Source organism: Stegostoma tigrinum, chromosome 38, assembly GCF_030684315.1.
Source record: "Stegostoma tigrinum isolate sSteTig4 chromosome 38, sSteTig4.hap1, whole genome shotgun sequence".
Taxonomy (NCBI): domain Eukaryota; kingdom Metazoa; phylum Chordata; class Chondrichthyes; order Orectolobiformes; family Stegostomatidae; genus Stegostoma; species Stegostoma tigrinum.
This window is the reverse complement of record NC_081391.1, coordinates 21,930,695-21,954,936: the sequence shown is the minus strand read 5'-3', so window position 1 is coordinate 21,954,936 and position 24,242 is coordinate 21,930,695. Positions and strand designations below refer to the sequence as shown.

The 24,242-nt window shown below is 43.8% G+C and overlaps 1 long non-coding RNA gene across 1 annotated transcript in view; it reads left to right on the top strand.

Moving 5' to 3' along the window:
- The window catches only part of LOC125447319 (uncharacterized), a 47,245-nt gene that overhangs the window by 5,797 nt on the left and 17,206 nt on the right, over nucleotides 1-24,242 (top strand). The window contains exon 2 of the long non-coding RNA XR_007246536.1: nucleotides 1,773-2,102. This is a non-coding gene — a long non-coding RNA (uncharacterized LOC125447319). The remainder of the gene's footprint in view (nucleotides 1-1,772; nucleotides 2,103-24,242) is intronic.

The window sequence follows — 24,242 nt, the reverse complement described above, 5'->3', positions numbered from 1 at the left end:
AAGGCGGAGACCGACAAATTCTTGATCTCACAAGGAATCAAGGGCTACAGGGAGAGTGCAGGGAAGTGGAGTTGAAATGCCCATCAGCCATGATTTAAATGGCAGAGTGGGCTCGATGGGCCGAATGGCCTTACTCCCACTCCTATGTCTTATGGTCTTATGGAGCTCCTGGTGGGTTAGCGTGTGTTTCGCTGTCGAGGCCCGCGCCTCACCTAGAAAGAGGAATTTAGATGCTTGAGCTCAACAGCTAGAATCAGGCAGTTACCTCTTCTGAGCAGCAACGCCTTATACCTTCACTGTTGACAACTTGCTCACTCTCCCACAAAAAGTTTAATTCTTTGGAGAATTCAGACTTGTCATTAAGTGTGAGCCTTCTTCCTGCAACCACTTTAATTTTCTGATTGTGCTTTTCCACCATTTCTCATGGCTACACTGAATGCCTTTTCTCAGAAGCAGGTCAGTGCATTGACCCTAGGAGTTGGGACATCATGTTGCGGTCTTTAAGGACATTGGTGAGGCCACTTTTGGAGTACTGAGTACAATCTGGCTGCACTTTGATAGATTGGATGCTGCTAAACTTGAGAGGGTGCAGAAAAGATTTACAAGGATGTTTCTGAGATTGGAAGGTTTAAGCCAAAGGGAGAGGCTAAATGGGCAGGTGCTTTTTCCCTGGAGCAGCGGAGGCTGAAGGGATGACCTTATGGAGGTTATTAAATCATGAGAGGCTTGGATAAGACAAACAACCATTGTCTTTTCCGAGGGTAGGGGAGTCCAAAACCAGACTTAAGGTAAGAGGGGAAAGACTTAAAAAAGACCTGATGGGTACCTTTCCCGGCTTAAGGGTGGTGCGTGTGCGGAATGAGCTGCCAGAGGAAGTGGTGGAGGCTGGTACAATTACAATGTTTAAAAGGCATCTGGATGGGTACATGAATAGGAAGGGTTTAGAAGGATATGGACCAAATGTTTGCAAATGGGACTAGGTCAGATTGTGATACCTGGTTGTTTCAAATAGATTGGACTGAAGGGCCTGTTCTCATGCTACATGACTATGACTCAGTGAAGACCATGTACAATGTTTGAGTTAGTGGCTATAATTCCAAACAGCAATCTCTTAAAAAAACCTTTTGAAAGGAGTGACAAACGTGTTAAGGTATCTTGATTGCATGCCAATGGTATTTGTTTGAATCCACTATCTGCCATTGGTTTTGCAAAAGCTCTAAAGTCTTGTCTCCTGTGGACCTGGGGTGCATTTCCGTCACTACTGCCTTGTTGAGTTGTGTAAGGTGAACACAAATTAGCGAGCAACATCTTCCTGTTCCTTACACAGCCTGAAGACTGCAAGGATTCTCTATCCCCTCTCTTTCTGTCTCTTATTCTCATGTGAAGGACGCTAGGCAGTTTCCAAGACTCTGTTTAATGACACTAATCATTAAATTTTATAAGTTGAAAGGAATAAATTAACAGTGAAACCATTTGAAGTCCCTTGAAAGATTCTGACATTTCAACTGCAGGTCCCACTTGGGAAAGGAAAAGGGAAGGAGCCACAAGAGATGAAAGGATTTTTGTTGGGGAATGATATCAATTGATTTGAAACCAAGGCAGGTAAATTGAGTTAAGTTGGAGATTGTTATAATCTTGATTGAATAGGGAGAGCAGGCTCCAGAGATTGAATGACCTCTTCCCGTTACTGTGAAGCAATATTTGGTCTTTTTGTTTAACTCAAAGCAAAAGAGGGCGTTGTCCTTATTCATTGGTCTCTTGTCCACTTGTAGGCCCAAGACAGCCATTTGGATGCAAAGGGATGAACAACAGAACATTTGCTCCCGTCAGCTTCATTCAGGTGCATTGTTAAATGGAGGCCCATCTGGGAGAGCACATGGCCTCTCCTCAAATAAAGGCCAGAGAGTTCTCCCTGGTGACTTGGTCAATATCTCTCGCTCGGTCCAGAAGACCCAAATCTAACACAGAAGGCCGGGTGCTTTACCTCATCTCCATTTGCAGAGCCATGATTTGCACAACTAGCTGCAGTGATTCTCGCATTACAACAGGAAATCGGAAACAACTTTGGTGGCTGTACCGTGCAATGTTCCGGCTGTGAAGAGGTAAACCTTTTCTTTTGCATCCTTCAGAAGGAAAGAGATTAGAAATTTAATGTCACTGCATTAACCCTTTTAATGAAGCAGCATTCCTTAAAATAAAACATGCAGGGAAAGTGAGTTAGCAGAAAACCGAGTGAGAGAGTTATAGAGGGCGAACAGTCTCCTCCAGCCTCATTAATCTTGAGGCCAGTGTTAGAGTGTTCATTTACTTGATGTGACAAACACAGTGCTTACTAAAGGGCAAATGTGATTAAATGTGGCTTCAGTCTGTAAGTTGCACACCGCAAATAAACCAGAGTTGCCACATTGATTAAATCTAAATAAAGTCCTAGTAGAAAATTAACAGCAGGCACCTGTGTCTTTATTGGTTCCGCTGGGACTTTCCACTCGGGGAAGGATTAGCAGGGATGCGAAGAGCCATAGTATGTTTTTCCTTATTCAAAGGTGGGGTCAGACACCTGTGACGGGATCTGATGTTGCAGGAGCTACTTACCTCTGACCTTAACCCTGTGAAATGTCAAACTGTCAACTCAGCTGCTGCTTTCTTTCAAACTTAGATTTTGAATTATGTAACTTTCCTTGTCACAGTCAAACACTCCCAGGACAGGGACAGCATGGGTTTGGGTACAGAGTAAAGACTCCTCTACACTGTCTACCGTCAAATACTCCCAGGATAGGGACAACACGGGATTAGATGCAGAGTAAAACTGTCCCCCGTCAAACACTCCCATCAAACACTCCCAGGATTGGGACAGCATTAGGTTAGATACAGAGTAAAACTGCCCCTACACTGTCCCCCATCAAACACTCCCAGGACAGGGACAGCATGGGGTTAGATACAAGTAAACTGCCTCTGCACAGTCTCAGTCATACAGCCCCAGGACAGAGACAGTGCCAAATAAAATCTGAATTTGTTGCAAATACTCAGCAGGTCAAGATGAATCTGAACAGACGAGTGATGCCCTTTCATTAGAACATCTGAAGAGGGGAGGGCAGGCAATCTCCATTGACCAAATAGAAACAATGGTAACTAGTCGTGATATTGAAACTTTAAGGTGGTTAAACACCATAAGGTGCTTCACAAGGTGAGTATGAAGTCATACAGTATGGAAACAGACCCCTCAGTCCAATCTGTCCATGCTGACCCAGATATTCTAAATTAATCTAGTCCTATTCGCCAGCATTTGGCCCATATCCCTCTCAACCTTCCTGTTCACATACCCATGCAGATACCTTTTAAATGTTGCAATTGTACCAGCCTCCACCACTTCCTCTGGCAGCTCATTCCATACATGCATCATCCTCTCATGAAAAAGTTGCCCCTGAGGTCCCTTTTACAGTTTTTTCCCTACCTAATTTAAACGTAGTTCTGGACTCCCATACCCTGGAGAAAAGACCTTGTCTATTCACCCTATCCATACTTCTCATGATTTTATAAACGTCTATAAGGTCACTCCTCAGCCTCTGACGCTCCAGGGAAAATAGCTCCAGCCTGTTCAGCTTCTTCCTGTAGCTCAACCCCTCTAACTCTGGTAACATCCTGTTAAATATTGTGTGAACCCTTTCAAGTTTGATAACAGTCTTCCTATAGCAGGGAGGCTAGAATTGAATACAGAATTCCAAATGTGGCCTAACCAATATCCTGTACAGTGATAACATCATGTCCCAACTCCTATATTCAATGCACTGACCAATAAAGGCAAACATACTATATACCTTTTTCACTATCCTGTCTGCCAGCAACTCCACTTTCAAGGAATTATGAACCTAAATCCAAAGGTCTCTTTGGCAACACTCCATAGGACCCTACCATTAACTATATACTTCCTGCCCTAATGTCCCTTACCAAAATGCAACACCTCGCATGTATCTAAATTAAACTTCATCTGCCACTCCTTAGTCTATCAGCCCATCTGTTCAAGGTTGTCGTGTACTCTGAGGTAGGCTTTTTCACTCTCCACTACATCACCAATTTTGTTATTATCTGCAAACTTACTCAACATTCTTCCTGTACTCACATCCAAATCATTTTCTAAATGGCATAAAGCAGTGGACCCAGCATCGATGCTTGCAGCACACCACTGGCCACAAGCCTCCGGTTTGAGAAACAACCCTCCATCACCATCCTCTGTCTCCTACCTTCAAGGCAATTTTATATCCAAATGGCTAGTTCTCCCTGGATTCCTAATCTAACCTTGTTAACCAGTCTACCATGTGAAACCTTGTCAAAGGCTTTACTAAAGTCCACGTAGACAATGCCTTCTGCCCTGCCATCATCAATCTTTTTCGTTAAGTCCTCTTATGACACAATTGAATTAGTGACACATGATCTCCCATGCACAAAGCCATGTTGACTATCCCTAATCAGTTCTTGCCTTTCCAAATACATGTAAATCCTGTCTCTCAGAATCCCTTCCAACGACTTAACAAACACTGAGTTATCACACCGAATCTAACACCGAGGCAAAGGAAGAGACTTGAGAATATATGACGAATAGCTGGGCAGGGGCAAGTGTTAAGGAGGTAAAAGAGGAGATTGGGTTAGGTGGACAATCGGAGAGGTTTAAGGAGAGATTCCAGAACTTACAATAGATTGAAATAAAGGCACAGCTGCCAATAATGTGAGCAGGAGAAGGTTGGACAATCACAAGTGGCCATGCTTGAAGGATGACAGAGTTTGTGTGGAGACGGTGATAGATAGCGAAGGGTGAGTGAAAGGACAGGACAGGGAATCTAAGTCCGCAATGAAGTGCTATAGAAGTAGGAACCAGAACATGTCAGTGACCACAAAGGAGAGTAGGAGAGGTAGGAATCCTCAATAAAGGACATGGATAAGTAGGCTCTTGAAATGTCATAACATTCAAGGAAATGGGCCAAGTGCTGGAAAGTGGGGTCAGTGTAGATAGGTTGATGTGGACTTGATGGGCCAAATGTGCTGCGTGAGTCTATGACAAAGGTTAATATGGTAAATGGGACTTGGTGTGACTTAGGACATGGCCAGCAGAGGTTAGAATGAGCTTGAGTTTAGAAAAGGTAAAAGATAGGGGGTTAGCTAAGAGCGCATTGGAACAGTCGAATATAGAGGTAGGATAGGGTTTCAGTGAAGTGGGAGGCAGTCAGGTGATATGATGGAGGTGGAAACTGATGTGGATATGTGGTCACAAACTCACCTTGGGTCAAAAACGGTACTGAGGCTGTGAACAAGCTGGTCCAGTTTTAAACAGATGCCAGAGAATGGACTGGACTTGGTACGCAGAGAATGGATTTTGTCGTAAGACAATGGCTTTTCTAATATTTGAAGGAAACTTTGCTTCATCCAAGACCGGATTTCAGACGAAAGTAGAATCATGGAAAATAGGTGCAGGAAAAGGCCATTCGGCCCTTCCAGCCTGCACCACCATTCAATAGGATCATGGCTGATATTGCAATTGTAGCATCCCATTCCCACTTTCTCCCCATAACCCTTGATCCCTTTAGCCATATGGGCTCCATCCATCTCTTGAATATATCTAACAAACTGGCTCTGACAGATTTCTGTGGGAGAGAATTCAACCTCTGGTGGTGAAGAGAAGTTGTGTTATACTGTAACTGGTCGCTGTCTGTGGAATTCACTCCGTCAGAGGGTGGTGGATGCCAAGATACTGAATAAATATAAGGAGGAAGTAGACAGGTTTTTAATTAGCAACAGATTGAAGTGTTATGGAGAACAGGAAAGTGGACTTGAGGCAGAGATGAAATCAGCCATGACCATATGAAATGGTGGAGCAGGCCCGAGGGGCTGAATGGCCTAATCCTGCTCTTAGATCTTAAGTCAGTGTACATGTGGGACTTGACTGACCTGTTTCAGATGATGTTGCTGAGGGGAAAGGATGGAGGTCAGCAACAGGAGGGAGCTAGGGATAGATCCTTGGTGGAACACAGTGGTGCAGGGGCAAGAACGGAACATTACAGGAAACTTTTTCAGTAAAGATGAAGGTTTGAGATGGAACCAGCCCCATGCTGCTAGACGATGAAAGGATAATAATGTGGATAAACATGTGACTGGCTGCTGATGGTCAAGAACGACAAGGAGGGGCAGTTTGTTGTGGTCCCAGGCACATGTTTTGCACCTTCTGAATTTGATGGGGGCCATTGCATGGCTGTGTCAGAGGAGAAAACGTGATTGAAGGGATTTTAATGCAGGAATGGGATTCAATGCACAATGGAGGAAGCAAGTTTTCATGTTGATGAAGACCATGAAATACTCTTGTGGCTTTCACTGTGGCTTGCTTAGGAGAATATCAAAGCAAATGACAGGTCACTATGTGTTTAAGACTCACTACAAGTTTAGGAATAGAAGAAACAGAGGCAGGAGCAAGTCCTTCAGCCCCTCAAACCTGTTACCCCCAAATCATGGCTACCTTTCTACCTCAACTCCATTCCTGCAACATCCCTTAAGTGCCATACAAATATTTGTAGCAGGAGTAGGCCTTACTCATGCTAACACCATTCAATAAGATCATGGCTGACCTCATTGCAATCTCAATCCGCATTCCTAACTATTCCTGATAACCTTTCAACCTTTTGTTCAACAAAAATCCATCCACTTCTATTCTAAAAATATTCCAAGGCGCTGCTTCTGCCACAGTTTCCGGAAGATTCTCACCCGACCAAGAGAAAATCACAATGTTCTCATTTCTGTTTTAATCTGATTTTTAAACAGTGTCTCCGAGTTCTAGATTCTCCCAGGAGAGGAAGCATTCTGTCCAGAACCCACTCTTCAAGCCCCCTCGAGAACATACACACTTCAAGCAAATTTTCAAAATCCGGCCTACCTTGTTCAACCTTTTCCCAGAAGAAGGCACAGCCTATACCAGGAAATAGTTTGGTAAATATAAAATAAGGAATAAAAACAAAGTTGATGGAAACACTCAGCAGGTCTGGCAGCATCTGTGAAGGACAAAACAGAGTTAACATTTCAGGTCCAGTGACTCTTCCTCAGAACTCAGTTTGGTCAAGTTAGTTTGGTATTATTTATAAGTTTGCTAAACTTTCTCTGAACTGCCTCCAATGCATTGACATTCCTAAACAAGCAAGGTGTCCAATACTGTGCCCAATGCTCCAGAATCAGTCTCAGTAGGATCAAGAATCTATCTAATCTCTGTCCCCAATTGATGACTGAAGTACACTGGCAGGATTCCCAAGATTCACACCTCTTTGCATGTTGAAATATCTTCTCATTTCAGTTTTAAATGGCCAACCTTTTCTTTTGGAGAGGGTTGCAATGTGTTCTAGATGCCCCTTCCACGAGAAACACTTTCTCAGTATCAATGCTGTTGAGCCTCTGTCAAAATTCATAGTCTAAAATAGTCAATGTACCAGCTCCAGTCTCCTCATTATAGTACAAACCCCATCTTGTGGACTTTTGTTGCACTCCCTCTGGCAACTTATACCCACTATTTGGCAACGAACCAGGTCAGGTGTCAGATTTCTTGGTGGGAGAGCATTTTGATGATAGTGTTCACAACTCCCTGACCTTTACTATAGTCATGGAGAGGGATAGGAGCAGATGGTATGGGAAAGCATTTAATAGGGGGAGGGGGAATTACAATGCTTTTAGGCAAGAACTACAGATCACCAATTGGGATCGGATGTTATCAGGGAAATGCACAATAGAAATATGGAAGTTGTTTCCAGCATTAGTTGCTAATGGTACTGGATGAGTTTGTCCCATTGAGGCAAGGAAAGGATGGTAAGGTGAAGGAACCTTGGATGACAAGACATGTCGAACACCTAGTCAAGAGGACGAAGGATGCTAATTTAAGGAAGCAAGATTGGACAGGGCTCTAGAGGTCTACAAGGTAGCCAGGAAAGAACTGAAGAATGGACTTAGAAATGCTAGAAGGGGATGTGAGAAAACCTTGGTGGGTGGTATCAGGGAAAACCCCAAAGCTTTCTATACTTATGTAAGGAATAAGAGGATGGTCAGAGTGAGGGTAGGTCCAATCAGGGGTAGTGCTGGAAATTTGTGCGCCGAGTCAGAGGAGGTAGGGGAGGTCCTTAATGAATACTTTGCTTCAGTAGTCACCAGTGGGCGGGACCTTGACGTTTGTGAGGACAGCATGAAACAAGCAGATATGCTCAAACAGGTTGATGTTAGGAAAGCGGATGTGCTAGAAATTTTGAAAATCATTAAGGTAGATAAGTCCCCTGGGCCAGACGTTTTATACCCAAGGTATCTATGGGACGCAAGGGAAGGGATTGCTGCCCCTTTGGCGATGATCTTTGCGTCCTCACTGTCTACTGGAGTAGTAGTAGAAGATTAGAGGGTGGCAAATGTCATTCCCTTGTTCAAGAAAGGGAATCGGGATGGCCCAGGAAATTATAGACTGGTCTGTTTTACTTCTGTGGTGGGCAAATTATTGGAGAGGATTCTGAGAGATAGTGTTTATGATTTTTTGGAAAAGCATAGTTTGATTAGAAATAGTCAGCATGGCTTTGTGAGGGGCAGATCATGCCTCACAAGCCTTAGTGAATTCTTTGAGGATGTGACAAAACTCATCAATGAAGGTAGAGTATTGGATGTGGTGTATAAGGATTTTAGCAAGGCATTTGATATACACCGCATCCATTTCTCTACCTTCATTGATGGGTTTTGTCACATCCTCAAAGAATTCAGTAAGACTTGTGAGGCATGATCTGCCCCTCACAAAGCCATGCTGACCATTTCTAATTAAACTATGTTTTTCCAAATAATCACGTGGAAGGCTTATTCAGAAAGTAAGGAGGAATGGGATTCAGGGAAATTTGGCTGTCTGGATACAAAACCGGCTATCCAATAGAAGACAGAGGGTGGTAGTGGAGGGAAAGTATTCAGCCTGGGTCTCGGTCACTAGTGATGTTCCACAGGGATTTGCTCTGGGACCTCTGCTCTTTGTGATCTTTATAAATGACTTGGAGGAGGAAGTGGAAGGGTGGGTTAGTAAGTTTGCCGATGACACGAAGGTTGGTGGAGTTGTAGACAGCATGGAGGGCTGTTGTAGGTTGCAACGGGGCATTGGTAGGATGCAGAGCTGGGCAAAGAATTGGCAGATGGAATTCAACCCAGAAAAGTGTGAAGTGATTCATTTTGGAAGGTTGAATTTGAATGCAGAATACAGGGTTAATGGCAGGATTCTGGGCAGTGTGGAGGAACAGAGGGATCATGGGGTTCACGTCCATAGATCCCTCAAAGTTGCTACCCAAGTTGATAAGGTTGTAAAGAAGGTGTATGGTGTATTGGCTTTCATTGGCAGGGGAATGAGTTTAAGAGCTGTGAGGTTATGCTGGTGATTTATAAAACTCTGGTTAGACCATACTTGGAATATTGTTTTTAGTTCTCGTCACCTCAGTATAGGAAAGATGTGGAAGTTTTAGAGAGCGTGCAGAGGAGATTTACCAGGATGCTACCTGGAATGGAGGGCAGGACTTATGAGGAAAGGTTGAGGGAGCTAGGGCTTTCTTCATTAGAGCGAAGAAGGATGAGAGGTGACTTGGTGGAGGTTTACGAGATGTTGAGAGGTATAGATAGAGTAGATAATCAGAGACATTTTCCCAGGGTGGAAATGACTATTACTAGGGAGCATAATGTTGAGGTGATTGGAGGAAGGTATAAGACAGATGTCAGAGGTAGGTTCTTTACACAGACAGTGGTGGGTGCGTGGAATACGCTGCTGGCAGTGGTAGTGGAGTCAGATACTTTAAGGACTTTTAAGCGACTCTTGGACAGGCACATGGAGAATAGTAAAATGTAGGGTATGCATATTATCCGATCTTAATAGGATAATATGTCGGCACAACATCATGGGCCAAAGGGCCTGTACTGTGCTGTATTGTTCTATGTTCTATATCCTATGTTCTATTAGGTGAACAGACCAAAAACAGGGCACAGAATTTCAAGTGTGGCTTCACCATCATTGCGCTAGCACATCTTTATTCTTCAAATGTTATCTCTCTGTAACAAAAGCCAACTAAGCGTTTGCCTTCTTAATTGCTTGTTATGCCTGCCTGCAACTGAACTAAGTCTGGGATGGCCCATAAATCAGAGAAAAGGGAGGAAGGTGCCTGCCAATCCAGAGATGTTTCAAATGCACTTTGCAATTTTATGGCCCGCAAGTGCCTTATGGATAGAATCTGAGAAATGGCACTGACAGTTAAAGATTAACTGTTTTCTGTGCATTACTTGTGATGTGAGTGGAAAGACATTTACAGCCAGGACTCTTGTCACTCTGTGGTAGTGGTAGATCGGATAATATGCATACCCTATCCTACAAGTAGGCCTTGGTTCCGGTCCCGTTTACTGAACAGAGTATGGTGCAGTGATAGTGTCCCTGCCTTTAGGCCAGGAGGCCTGGGTTCAAGTAGCACCTCCTCTAGAGTTGTATTATAGCATGCCTGAACAAGTTGATGAAAATATCTTTGGGTCTCGGATAGTGGTAGCGTCCCTACTCCTGAACCAGGAGGCACAGGCTCAAATCCCTCCTACTCCAGTGATGAGCAATAACATCGTTGCAAAAGATTAATAGGAAAAGTATCTAATGTGTGAGTCTTAATGATGAGAGACACATACTATTTCAATCCGCTTGAAATAAACTCTTGAAGTTTTAAAGAAGGGTCACTGGACTCAAAACATTAACTTTGTTTTCTCTCTCCACAGATGCTGCCAGACCTGCTGAGTTTCTCCTGAAATTCCTGTTTTTGTTTGTTTCAGATCTCCAAATCCACAGGTCTTTGTTTTAGTGTAGGATATGTATCAATTTCAGTACTGAAATTTACAATTACAAACCTTTTGTAACATAATGAGTTCTACAAGGTTATAAGGTTATACTCTCTCATCCTGGACTCTTTCCACCACAGCAGACAGTCTTAGAGCCATTGAGGAAGACAGCTGATTAGTGGTATTATTGCTGAACTGTCAATTGAGAGACCCAGGTAATGTTTTGGGGACCTGGGTTCAAATCTTGCCATGGCAGGTGGTGGAATTTCAATTCAATAAAATATCTGAAATTAAGCGTATAATGATTAGATTCCCTACAGTGTGGAAACAGACCCTTTGGCCCAACAAGTCCACACCGCCCCTTGAAGCATCCCACCCAAACCCATCCCCCTATAACCGACTCACCCCTGAACACTATGGGGCAACTTAGCATGGCCAATCCACCTGAAGCGCACATCTTTGGACTGTGGGAGGAAGCTGGAGCACCCAGAGGAAACCCACGCAGACACAGGGAGAATGTGCAAACTCCACACAGACAGTCACCCGAGGCTGGAATCGAACCTGGGTCCCTGGCGCTGTGAGGCTGCAGTGCCAACCACTGAGCCACTGTGCTGCCCTAATGATGACCATGAGTGGATTGCCAGGGAAAAACCAATCTGCAAATGTCCTTTAGGGAAGGAAACTGCCATCCCTACCTGGTCTGGCCTACATGTGACTCCAGACCCACAGCAATACAGTTGACTCTTAACTACCTTCTGGGCAATTAGTGATGGGCAATAAATGCTGGCCTGGCCAGTGATGTTCTCATCCCGTGAATGAATGAAGAAAATATTCTGTTTCTGTTTGATACATATCCTGTTGTGTCAAGTGGAGGAAGGCACGTATAGAGCCAAGGTGGGGACTAGATTTAAGATCAGGCCTGGGTTAGTTGAATAGTAGAACAGACTGGAGGGATTGAAATGTCGCCTCCTTTTCCAATGTTTCTCTATTCCTAGAAATGTTTGGTACGCAGTGAGGCTAAATTAATAGGCAATCATGGCGTCCTGTAATAAAATCCTTTAATTCTTCCCAAGTGGCCTCTGATCGACTGAAGTAGTATAAATCTCCCAACATATATTAATCCACCTGCAGAGTGACACAGATGAGGTGCAGTGGTGGCAGACTGCCAGCAGACAACATATGGACTCACCGATTAGGAACGACAGGCACCAAATCTTTGGCAGAGTTGTAAGTTGTGCCAGGATTTAGTTACAGCAGCCTGCTAAGGTTTTAGTGGTCAGTGCTCCAGTCTCTATGCCAGAATGTTGTTGGCTCGAGTTTCCATGCCCAGAGACCTGAGCACAAATACTGAATACGACGCTCCCAATGAGGCTCTGAGGGAGTTAATGTTAGAGGCATGTCTCGCAGATAAGCCCTTTCAGGTGGAGGTGCCTCTACTGTGAAGAATTTAACTGTCAGAAAAGGTCAGTCAGCTGGACCTCATAGAATATGAGTTCCCTGATTGGGGCTGTTAGCCTGGTCCAATCAGGGAGCCCTGGCAGAGCAAGTTCATGAGAATGGTCCCAAGAATGGAAAGCTTAACATATGAGGAACATTTGAGGCCTCTGGGACTACACTCATTGGAGTTTAGAAGGAAGAGGGGGAGATCTAATTGAAACTTTCAGAATACTGAATGGCCTGGACAAAGTGGATGTTGGGAAGATGTTTCCATTGGTAGGAGAGACCAGGGCGCAAGGGCACAGCCTTAGAGTAGAGGGAAGTCCTTTTAGAACAGAGATAAGGAGAGACTTCTTCAGCCAGAGAGTGGTGAATCTATGGAATTCACTGCCACAGAAGGCTGTGGAGGCCAGGTCATTGAGTACATTTAAGACTGAGATAGATAGGTTCAAGGGGATCAAGGGTTACGGGGACAAAGCAGGAGCATGGGGTTGAGGAACTTATCAGCCATGATTGAATGGCGGAGCAGACTTGATGGGCCGAATGGCCTAATTTCTGCTCCTATGACTTATGGTCTTATAAAAGAGGTAAATGTCAGCGTTACTGGCATGCTGGTGCCTGACTCTGTACGAGGCAGTGCTATTGTCATTGGCTGTTTATAAGGTGACTTTTGAAAAGGCATACTGGCCCTTGTGGAGTTATTTCAACCTGTGAGTCATCACACTGCTGTTTGTGGGAGCTTGCTTTGCACAGATTGAATGCCTTCTTTCGTACATTACAACAGTCATAACACTTCAGAGTATTTCACCAGCTGTGAAGTGCTTTGGGTTCTCCTGAGGTTATTAGAGGTTCTGGATAGATGACAAGTAATTGTTTTGTTCCTTTGCCATAATAGAGCACCAAAGTTGCTGACTCGCTTCCTGATGACATCAAAGATTTGTACAGTGGAATTATAACAGAGCTTTAGTGTATCAGTTTCGAATAGATCATTCTGATAAACAATGAGCTGAGAGTGAAAGGCCAATGAACTTCACAGAAGATGTCTTTCTCCTCCTTGGAGCTGTGAGACAGTCATTACACCAACAACAGCTTTTCGGGCTTGGCACTGGCTACTGTTCTGACCGCAGGTCTCAAGCTGCATTTGAAAAGCACCTCCTAGGAGTTACTGTCCGTTGACACATCAGATTCTTATTTTTGGTGGTCACTGCCTCTTCGGGGATCCAACCTCAGTCATCATAGGGGATCGAGGGGTGGGGGTGGGGGCTGGTCGTAGAATTACTTCAAAACTCCAGCACAGGAAGAATCCATCAGCAAATGTGCAATGTTAACACTCAGCTCCAGCCTCCTCTCTCTCTGCTCCAACAGCAAATCCCTGTCATTTCCCCATCCTCCACTTTCTTATCTGGCTTCCCCTTAAATCACAGAAATACTACAGCACAAAAAGTGCCACACTTAGCCTGCACTGGTTCTATTACTTAATTCCAGTGTCCTACCTTTTTCCTATATCTCTGCATAGCCCTTCTAACCAAATAATCATGCAACACCCTCACTATGCCTGGTAACTCTCTGCATGTTAATCACCCTGACTGCTGTTGAACTAACAAGGCAATGGAAAGGTAGGACGATGGGATGTACAGATGATCAGAGGGACATCGTTGTGCATATCCTTGAAGACAGTACAACAAGTAAATAAGGGAGTTATAAAGGCATGTAGGATACTTGTCTTTATTAGTCGAGGCACTGAGTACAAGAGCAGGGAGGTTATGATGGTGCAGTATGCAACATTAGTTACACCACACATGAGAACTGTTTGCGGCTCTAGTCACCACGCTGTAGGAAGGATGTGATTGCGCTGGAGGAAGGGTGGCGAGAATCTGGAACTCACTGCCTGTCAGAGTGGTAGAGCCAGAAATCTTTGTAACATTTAAGAAGGGTGAAATCGTGTCTCACTAACTTAATTGAGTTTTTGAAGAAGTGACAAAGAAGATTGATGAAGGCAGAGTGGTGGACGTTGTCTATATGGACTTCAACGAGGCGTTCGACAAGGTTCCACATGGTAGACTGATTAACGAGGTTAGATCACATGGAATTCAGGAGAGCTGGCCATTTGGATACAAAATTGTAGGAGAGAGCACATGGTGGTGCAGGATTGCTTTTCAGATTGGAGGCTTATGATCTGAGGTTTGCTCTGGTGCTGGGTCCACTGTTTTCTGTCATTTATGTAAACAATTTGGACATGAACACATAAGGTATGGTTTGTAAGTTTGCAGATGACAACAAAATTGGCGGTATAGTGGACAGTGAAGAAGGTTACATCAGAGTACAATGGGATTGTGGTCAGATGGGCCAAGGAGTGGCAGATGGAGGTTAATTTAGACAAATGTGAGGTGTTGCATTTTGGTAAGGGGAATCAGGCCAGGGCATATACACTTAAAAGTAGGGTCCTAGGGAATGTTGCCAAACAAAGAGGATACAGGTTCATAGTTCCTTGAAAGTGGAGTTGCAGGTGGATAAGATAATGAAGAATTGTTTATTGGTCAGTGCTTTGAGTATAGGAGTTGGGAGGTCATGTTGCAGCTATACAGGACATTGGTTAGGCCACTTTTGGAATACTGCATTCAGTTCTTGTCTCCCTGCTTTAGCAAAGATTTTGTGAAACTTGAAAGGGTTCAGAAAAGATTGACAAGGATGTTGCCAGGGTAGGAGGGTTTGAGCTACAGGGAGAGGCTGAATAGGCTGGGGTTATTTTCCCTGGAGCATCGGAAGCTGAGGGATGACCTTTATAGAGATTTATAAAACCATGAGGGGCTTGGATAGAGTAAATAGCCAAGGCCTTTCCCCTATGATAGGGATGTCCAAAACCACAAGGCGTAGGTTTTAAGTGGGGGGAAAGATTTAAAAGGGACCTAAGGGGCAATGTTTTCACACAGAGGGTGGTGTGTGTATGGAATGAGCTGCCAGAGGAAGTAGTGGAGGCTGGCACAATTACAACATTTAAAAAGCATCTGGATGGGTACATGAATGGGAGGGATTTGGAGGGATATGGGCCAAATGCTGGCAAAGGGACTAGATTAATTTAGCATATCTGGTCAGCTTGGACAGGTTGGACCGAAGGATCTGTATACTTACCATACTTTTCTCGGTCTCTGAATATTAGATATGCATTTGCAATGCCAAGGCAAACAAGGCTATGGTCCAAGTGCTGGAGAATGGAATTAGAATATTTAGATGGTTGTTTTTTTACTGGTGCAGATGCAATGTGCTTAAAGAACCTTTCTCTGTGTTGCAGACCTATACAACTCTATCTAATAATGGGAAGCACGGGTGCTGAATGGGGGTGGGAGAGACGAGTAGAGATAGAGGGAATGATGTACAGTGGAGAACGTAGAGAGAGAGAGAGAGAGAGAGGACAGCATTAACATTTTGCAACTGGTTCAGTGGCCCAGTGGTGGATGCTGTGCATAAAGCACATTGATATTTTTAACTCCAATCCGTTCCTGAAGTATTTAATTAGTGGCTGTACATGGTGCAGCCAGATATTACTGACTACATTACAACTTGTACACTAGGCAACTGCAGTTTTCTTTTGAAAATGAATTTAAGGGGAGATGGATTTTAATGGAGAGTTTGCTGCGCAGCCCCCTTCTCCCTCACTGCAGGGGCTCAGGTGTGAATGGAGAAACAGGATGGAGTGGGTGGGGGAGTGGCTAGGAGAGGGGGAGGACTGCAGTTGAGCTGTTACCTGCTGCAGTTTGCACAATGCAGAGGGAGGCAGCAAATCCTTATTACCAAGATAATGGGAACTGCAGATGCTGGAGAATCCAAGATAACAAAGTGTGAAGCTGGATGAACACAGCAGGCCAAGCAGCATCAGAGGAGCACAAAAGCTGACGTTTCGGGCCTCGACCCTTCATCAGATGAATGGTCTAGGCCCGAAACGTCAGCTTTTGTGCTCCTGAGATGCTGCTTGGCCTGCTGTGTTCAACCAGCTTCACACTTTCTAATCCTTATAACCTAGTCACTTCTCCTTCCCCCACTCCCATTCCTCTCAACCTATTTCATCCAAGAGAAACAGCAATATGTTGACAACTGAGAGACTCCAAAACAGATCTGGCTTGGTTTTGTGCGTCTTGTTCCCTGGTCTTTAAATTTTCACCCTCCCTCCCTGCTTTGGGAATATGACTGCACAGACACCATCGTCCTTTCCCTTTTCCGCAGTCAACGTGCAAGTCCAACTGTGTCACAGGCTGTTGTTAGGTTTTAAAAGACTGCCTTGCATTTCTCTAGTGCCTCTTCCACCACCTTTGAAGGCTCTAAGCCCTTCACAGAGGTTATTTTCTCGCAGTCACAAATGTACCAGCCAACCTGTGCGCAGCAAGATCCCAAAGACGGCGACGGGATCGTGACGAAGTCTTCTGTGGGCTCAGGGAGAAGGAGAACAGAGGTCTGCCGGAGGTCTGAAGCAGATACAGAAAGTGTAGCAGCTGCGGAGAGAAAAACAGAGTTAACATTTCACAGCTGAAGAAGGCACACTGGACTCAAAATGTTAACTGTGCCTTCTCTCTTCACGAATGCTGCGGCACCTGCTGAGTTTCGCCAGCAATTTCTGTTTTTGTTTCAGAACTCCCGCATCTGCAGTATTTTGCCAGTGTAAGTTGTTACCTGGGGTCCTCATTAAACACATCATTCAAAAAGCCACCAGCAGAATAGGTGCACTGGGACATCAGTCTGCATTTTGTTCTGTACTTAGTTCTCTGCAATGCAGTGTGTGAACCCACAGTCCTGTGACCTGGAGGTTGTGCTTCAAACCACACTTGGGGGTATTTGGCCGAAACCTGATGTACAAAGCTCTCAACTCATTAGCTAAGAAACCTAGGGTTGCCGTGGGACCATCCAGACAGACTGTGGGACTCACAAACACACTAAGTTCCCTCTCTCAAACATTGGTATCATGTTCAGTCGGTGTTACTGGGGGAGAGGTGCCAACTAGAAACACTGAATGCTGAGTCTGAACTAAAGCTAAATTCTCTTCGGGGAGGTAGTGGCTTACTGGTCTTATCCAGAGGCCCAGGTAATGTTCAGGCATTAAAATCCTACAGCGGCAGATGATGGAATTTAAATTCAATAAAAGAAACACAAATCTGAAATTAATGGTCTAATCAGAAAAAAACACACCTGTATCTGCTGTCCTTACCTCGTCTGGGTCTACATGTGGCTCCAGACCCACAACAATGTGGCTGACTCTCAACTGCCTTCTGGGCAATTAGGGATAGAATATAAATGCGGACGTAGCCAACATCCTGTAAATGAATAATTTTGGAAAAAAATAAATCTTTATTCTACTCTGAAACCCTTCTGAGCCCCTTTAATTAGATTCTAGCCTGTAACCCACTCCTGGGCGCCTGTATCTTCTCTCTATTTGACCCTCTGAATCCCTCGATTAGATTCTAATCTGTAACTCACTTCCAAGTGTTTTTTATTCTTTATATAAGGGCAGTCCCTGGAGGTTCAATAGTCGATTTGTACTCAAGTTGGAACACAGTGCATGGCAATGTAAAGCAGCTGTTCAGGAATACAGGAAATGCTCATATGCCAGACCTTTAAACTTACACCACACTATGGGATCATGTTCTTAATTAGGAACATCTGTAAATTGGATGTTTGTAAACTGGAGACCCCCTGTATATATAAAAATCCACTTGAGCTCCTTAATTAGATTCCACCCTGTAGCTTACACTTGGTATTCCATACTCCATACCTAAACCACCCAAAATCTTGGATTAGAATCCAGTCAATAATTAATTCACAGTTGGCCCTTATTCTGTGTATAATCTGATATTACACTAGCCTCAATACCTGAGTCCTTTGGTTAGATTCCAGTCCTGGGTAACTCCTGGTCTATATGTAAACCTCTCTGTGCCCTGTGATTAGTTTCCAGTCTGTAGCTCACACCTGGGTAACTCCTTATCTATATGTAAACCAGTCTGCATCCGCAACTGGATTCCAGTGTGTAGCTCACTCCTGGATAACTCTTGGTCTATATGTAAACCACGCTGCATCCGCAATTGGATTCCAGTGTGTAGCTCACTCCTGGATAACTCCTGGTCTATATGTAAACCCCTCCGCATCTGCAATTGGATTCCAGTGTGTAGCTCACTCCTGGATAACTCCTGGTCTATATGTACACCTCTCTGTGCCCTCCGATTAAATTTCAGTTTGTAGCTCCCTCCTGGGTAACTTCTGGTCTATATGTAAATCTCTTTGTGCCCTGTGATTAGATTCCAGTCCATAGCTCACTCCTGGGGTTTCCGATACTCCCAACACTGCAGCAGTTACTAAACAGGCTGTGGTGCATGTGCAGATGGGGCCAGTGATGATACCCGATGGTGAGAGGTTTTAGGATGCGTCCGTGCTGGTGCTGCTGATGTCACCACACTGTGAGCTCAGTGGCGTCACCACCAGTGCGTGTACAGACAGCTCCATGTTTATTTCATGGTAATTAGCAACCCCCCCCATGTCCCACACCATTTCCAGAGTGGAGGTGTTATGGGGTGTGTGGGAATGGGTAAGATCTCCTGTTGCTCCCTCACCCCATGTACTTTGCTCCCTTTTGCCTGCATGCTCACCCCTTATCTTTCCAACTTTCTGCTCTCCTCAGGCCACAGTCGTTATAAAGGCTTGCATTGCTTCTGAATACTGTTTCCTTCTTGTTTGAGCACAGGGTGCCATTTGAGCTGTTTGCAACCTTCTGTAATTCATTAATAGTATCAACCACCCTGAACTCCTCAATTAGATTCCTGCCTGCATCCCTCTTCAGTGTTTCTGTTAATCTGTATATGAGCCTGAATGTGGCGTTGGGAAGACAATGACCCAAGTCGCAGCGAGGCACATCTCTTAATTACGCTCCCATGTGCACGTGTATAACTCTGACAAATACACCGATCTCTCAGCCAGTTAACATCATTGAACTACTCCCTGCATTTGACTGGCGAGCCATGTGAATTATTTACCATTCCAGAACAGCAGACGCTGAATGCAGTCCATACTCCCGTTCAGGGGGTGAGGCAGAAACTGCATGTAACCCCCACTCAAACTGACTGACAAAGGCCCCCTTCTGGATATACTCAGCAGTGAAGTAAGTAACAAAGTCAGGATGGCCAGAGGAACTAGATAAGACCATCAGCCCTTCCAGTCTGTACTATACTTCAGTTAGAACCAACTTGTCTGTACCTCAACCTTTCATCTCTCTGCATTTTTAAAATTCCCTGGCTAGGCCAGCATCGCAGGGAGATGCCTGGAGTCACAAGTAGGTTGGGCCAGAATCTTGCAAGACAATAGCGAACCAAATGGATTTTTCCTGACAATCAAATGCGAGGTGATGCATTTTGGAAGATCAAATTCAGGAGCGAACTATACAGTAAATGGAAAAGTCCTAGTGAAAACTGATGAACAGAGAGATCTGGGTGTTCAGGTCCATTGTTCCCTGAAGGTGACAACGCAGGTCAATAGGGTGGTCAAGAAGGCATATGGCATGCTTTCCTTCATTGGACGCGGTATTGAGTACAAGAGTTGGCAGGTCATGTTACAGTTGTATAGGACTTTGGTTTGGCCACATTTGGAGTACTGTGTGCAGTTCTGGTTGCCACATTACCAAAAGGATGTGGATGCTTTGGAGAGGGTGCAGAGGAGGTTCACCAGGATGTTGCCTGGTATGGAGGGTGCTAGCTATGAAGAGAGGTTGAGTAGATTAGGATTATTTTCATTAGAAAGACGGAAATTGACGGGGGACCTGATTGAGGTCTACAAAATCATGAGGGATATAGACAGGCTTTTTCCCAGAGTGGTGGACTCAATTACTAGGGGTCATGAGTTCAAAGTGAGAGGAGGAAAGTTTAAGGGAGATATGCGTGGAAAGTTCTTTACACAGAGGGTGGTGGGTGCCTGGAATGCATTGCCAGCAGAGGTGGTAGATGCAGACACGTTAGCATCTTTTAAGATATATTTGGACAGGTACATGGATGGGCAGGAAGCAAATGGACACAGGCCCTTAGAAAATAGATGACAGGTTAGATACAGGATCTTGATCGGCGCAGGCTTGGAGGGCAAAAGGGCCTGTTCCTGTGCTGTAGGTTTCTTTGTTTCTTTCTTTCAACAAAGTATTCATGGTCATCATTAGAAATGTAATTCCAGGTTTTTATCTGAATCCAAATTCCACCATCTGCTATGGCAGAGTTTGAGCCCAGCTCCCCATCAGGGTCCTGGATTAATACTCTAGTGATAATACTGCTAGGCCATTGCCTCCACCTGTGTTAATGGCCTTCCAGCCTCTGTAGTTTTTTTGGGGAAAGATGCCCAGATTTCCAACACACTCTACCTGAAGAAGTGGCTCTTTCTATCTCCCTGGGACAACCTAAATTTAGGGGAAAACACTGGAAAAGTGGAACTATTCTGGGAATCATGATGGGACAAAAAGCCTTTCTTATTCTGTGGCAACATTGACAAGCATTTTGGAGTCTTACATATGGAATGGCTAATAGACCAGCTCTGGAAAGGTTTGTAAGTAAGAAGACTTTACCATGTGAGGTAGGATTAGCATCAGGAAGCAAGAATACAAAATGCTATGGGCCCAACTGATGGTCAAACTAGACAGGTCAGAAAGCAGAGTGAGACCTGGTTTGATAGACCATAAGTTTTTACTTTTCTTTACCTTGGTAGTGAGTCACTTAACACATTCACAAGAGGCTGCCAATGTAAATTTACCAAGAGAATATAAAAATTTATGACACAAAAAGTAAAACACAAGTTATATTACATCATGCAGGAACAATTGGAACAATTTCATTACAAACATCAGAAAGAAAGATTCATCCTTTTTACTCCAGCAATAATGTTACAGTCATTCAAACTTGAGTGAGGAGTCAGCTCTACATTCACACAGCATTTCTTGCTCAGCTGTCATGGCTGCACTCAGCTTCCTTTCATCAAATATCATTGTTGAATGATACCTTCTTCAGTTACTCTATTCACTAAAGACCATTAAAACAGGCTGCTAACTTAGCTCACCATTTACATAACATTGGTTCCCTAAACCTATGTCTTTAGTAACCTTAGAGGATGCCTCCCTGTCTGACACCATACAGCCTTCTGCTTCCAGAACTTTTTCTTAGGATTTCTGGCCAGTTCTAATTGCTTAGGGATCACTGACGACAGCACCTCTGCTATTGTGGTCTCTTCCCTTGGCATGAATCTACTTATCACCTCTTCTTCTCTGTCTCCGCTGGCTGTAAACCTCAAATCAGCTAACACCTTATTAATTACCCGCCCAGGTTGCTTGCTGGTTATTTAACTAAAGTCACATGACTTCTTATAAATTTTGTTTTGAACTCAGCATTCTAAATAACTTTCTGACCATTTTTAAAAGAAAAAATGCCTGTCCTTCAGAGAATTAAAAGCTAAATTTTATATTTTTTTCTCCACATTAGATCCCAAGTTCTCACATAATACTGTATACTATGAACCTGCTTCATAAAGGTTGCTCTTGTGTAAGGATACTGAATGCAGAAAAACAGCAGACTGAATAGAAGATATGAGAATTGGAAAAGGAGATAAATTGAAGTTATTATGAGATATGACGGTTTAAAATCATCCATCATTACAGCAGTTATTACATTTCAAAAGTATTTAATTGATTTTCAATCAATTTGAAACATCCTGAGGTTGTGAACAGCACAACATGAACATTACTGAAAAAAGAGGCATGTTACCAAAGCTGTTTATCTTGCGTTCATCAGGAGAAGTGCAAGAATGTTGAATTTCATAACAATTTATACTATGGGAGGAAAAGATGCTGATTTGTTCGCAAGTTGATTCTGATCAACCAATCAGAATACCAACCAATCAGCATCCGTTACTCCCGTAGTATAAAATTGTTGTGATTATTTGAATTTTGGTGTTCTTGTGTTTATCCTGATGAGTACAAGATGAAAAACTTTGGTGATATGTTTGTCTTTTCAGAAATGTTCAAGTTCTGTCCTCCTGAGAGATAATATTAATGAATGTTTTTTGATTTATGGTGTGCATAAGAATTCCCTCCTTCATCCAGGTATCTGGGGCAACAAATGAGCTTCAGTTGCATGTACATTACCAACAGCTATCTTTTCATTGACACATGTACAAAATCTTACCAATCTAGATTTTTGGTTCCGAGGTATGCATTAAGCAGGAAGATTCACAATAGTTAAGAGTGAGAGCTACATTGAACATCCTCTTCACTGCTCTTCATTATTCAATATGGCCTGTTCTCTATCCCATCATCAGGTTTCTATATTCCTTTTTCTGTCTTCACTCCCAGTCTGCCTCTTTCTGTTACTGGAGGCCGCTATGGAGGCTGGGTTATCCCAGAATCCCCTGGGTCAAGGAAAGTCTCCTATCAAAACAACAAGAGCGTGTGGAGGGGTGAACATTTAATGATACATACATGATGTACACTTTCAACCTCCAACACAGTAACACTCCCTGGCTCCTCTCTGAGTCAAGCTAATAAATTTATCTTGAAGAAGCACTGGAAAAACACAGCAGCTCCAGCAATATGTGTGCTGAGAGAAACAGGAAATGTCTCAAATTGAATATTTCAAATCTTTAGCACCCTGAAGAAGTTGTGGAAGAATATTATTAAGCTGAAGGGGGTTCAGAAGAGATTAACCAGAATGTTGCTGGTTATGGAAGATTTGAGTTATAAAGAAAGGCTGGATAGGTTGGGACTTTTCTCACTGGAGTGTAGGAATTTGAGAGTCAACATTATAGAAATTTATAAAGTAATGGGTGGTATAGGTAGAGTTAGTGATTGCTGTCCTTTCCCTAGGATGGGGGATTTCAAGACTAGGGGACTAATTTTTAAGGTGAGAGGAGAGAGTTTTAAAAAAGACACAAGGAACAATTTTTTTTTTACACAGAGGGTGACTCTGTGACTCTATAAGATGTTAACTCTGTTTCTATCCCCACAGGAAATTGCCACATCTGCTAAGTTTCTTCAGCACTTTCTGTTTTCATTTCAGATCTCCAGCAGCTACAGTGTTTTGCATTAATTAAATTTGTCTTGAATTCTGGCCAGCTTGATGGTTTTGTGGAAGGTGCCGGTGAGGATCTGAATGCTGGTCTCACCCACAACACCAACCAATCCCCAGGCAGCAATGGTATCAACTTGAGCCTATGTTACAGGAAATGTGCTGCCATCCCCCACCCATTCACCATTGATGCTCACCCAAATGGAGAATGTGATGTGACCATAAGATAAAGGAGCAGAATTAGACCGTTCAGCCCATTGACACAGCTCTGCCATTCCATTATGGCTGATATATTTCTCAACCCCATTATCCTACCTTCTCCTTGTAACCATTGATCCTTTTACTAATCAAGAACCTACCTACCTCTGTCTTGAATGCACTCAATGACTTGACCTCCACAGTCCTCTGCGACAAGGAGTTCCACAGATTTACCACGGTCTGGCCGAGAAAGGGGAATGTGTTGGAAATTGAGCCAGGAAGGGATGGTGTAGAGGAATGCAGCGGCAAAAATAAATTTCCATGGAGAACTCAAGATGTCCTGATGAACTTTACAGCCAATCAAGTACTTTTGAAGTGTACTCACTGTTGTACTGCAGGAAGTGTAGCAGTCAATATGAGCACAACAGGCTCCCACAAACAGCAGTGAAAAGTTATAGAATTCCTACAGCTTGGAAGCAGGCTATTCAGCCCATCATGTCCACACCTGCTCTTTGAAGAACATCTTACTCAGGCCTTTTCCCCAGCTATCCCTATTACCCTGCAGCTAATCCACTTAGCTGGCACATCACTGGATGCTGTGGGTAATTTAACATGGCCAATCCACCCTAACCTGCACATCTTTAGGGGGAAGGAAACCAGAGCACAAGGAGGAAGTCTGGGTGGAATGTGCAAACTCGACCACAGACAGTT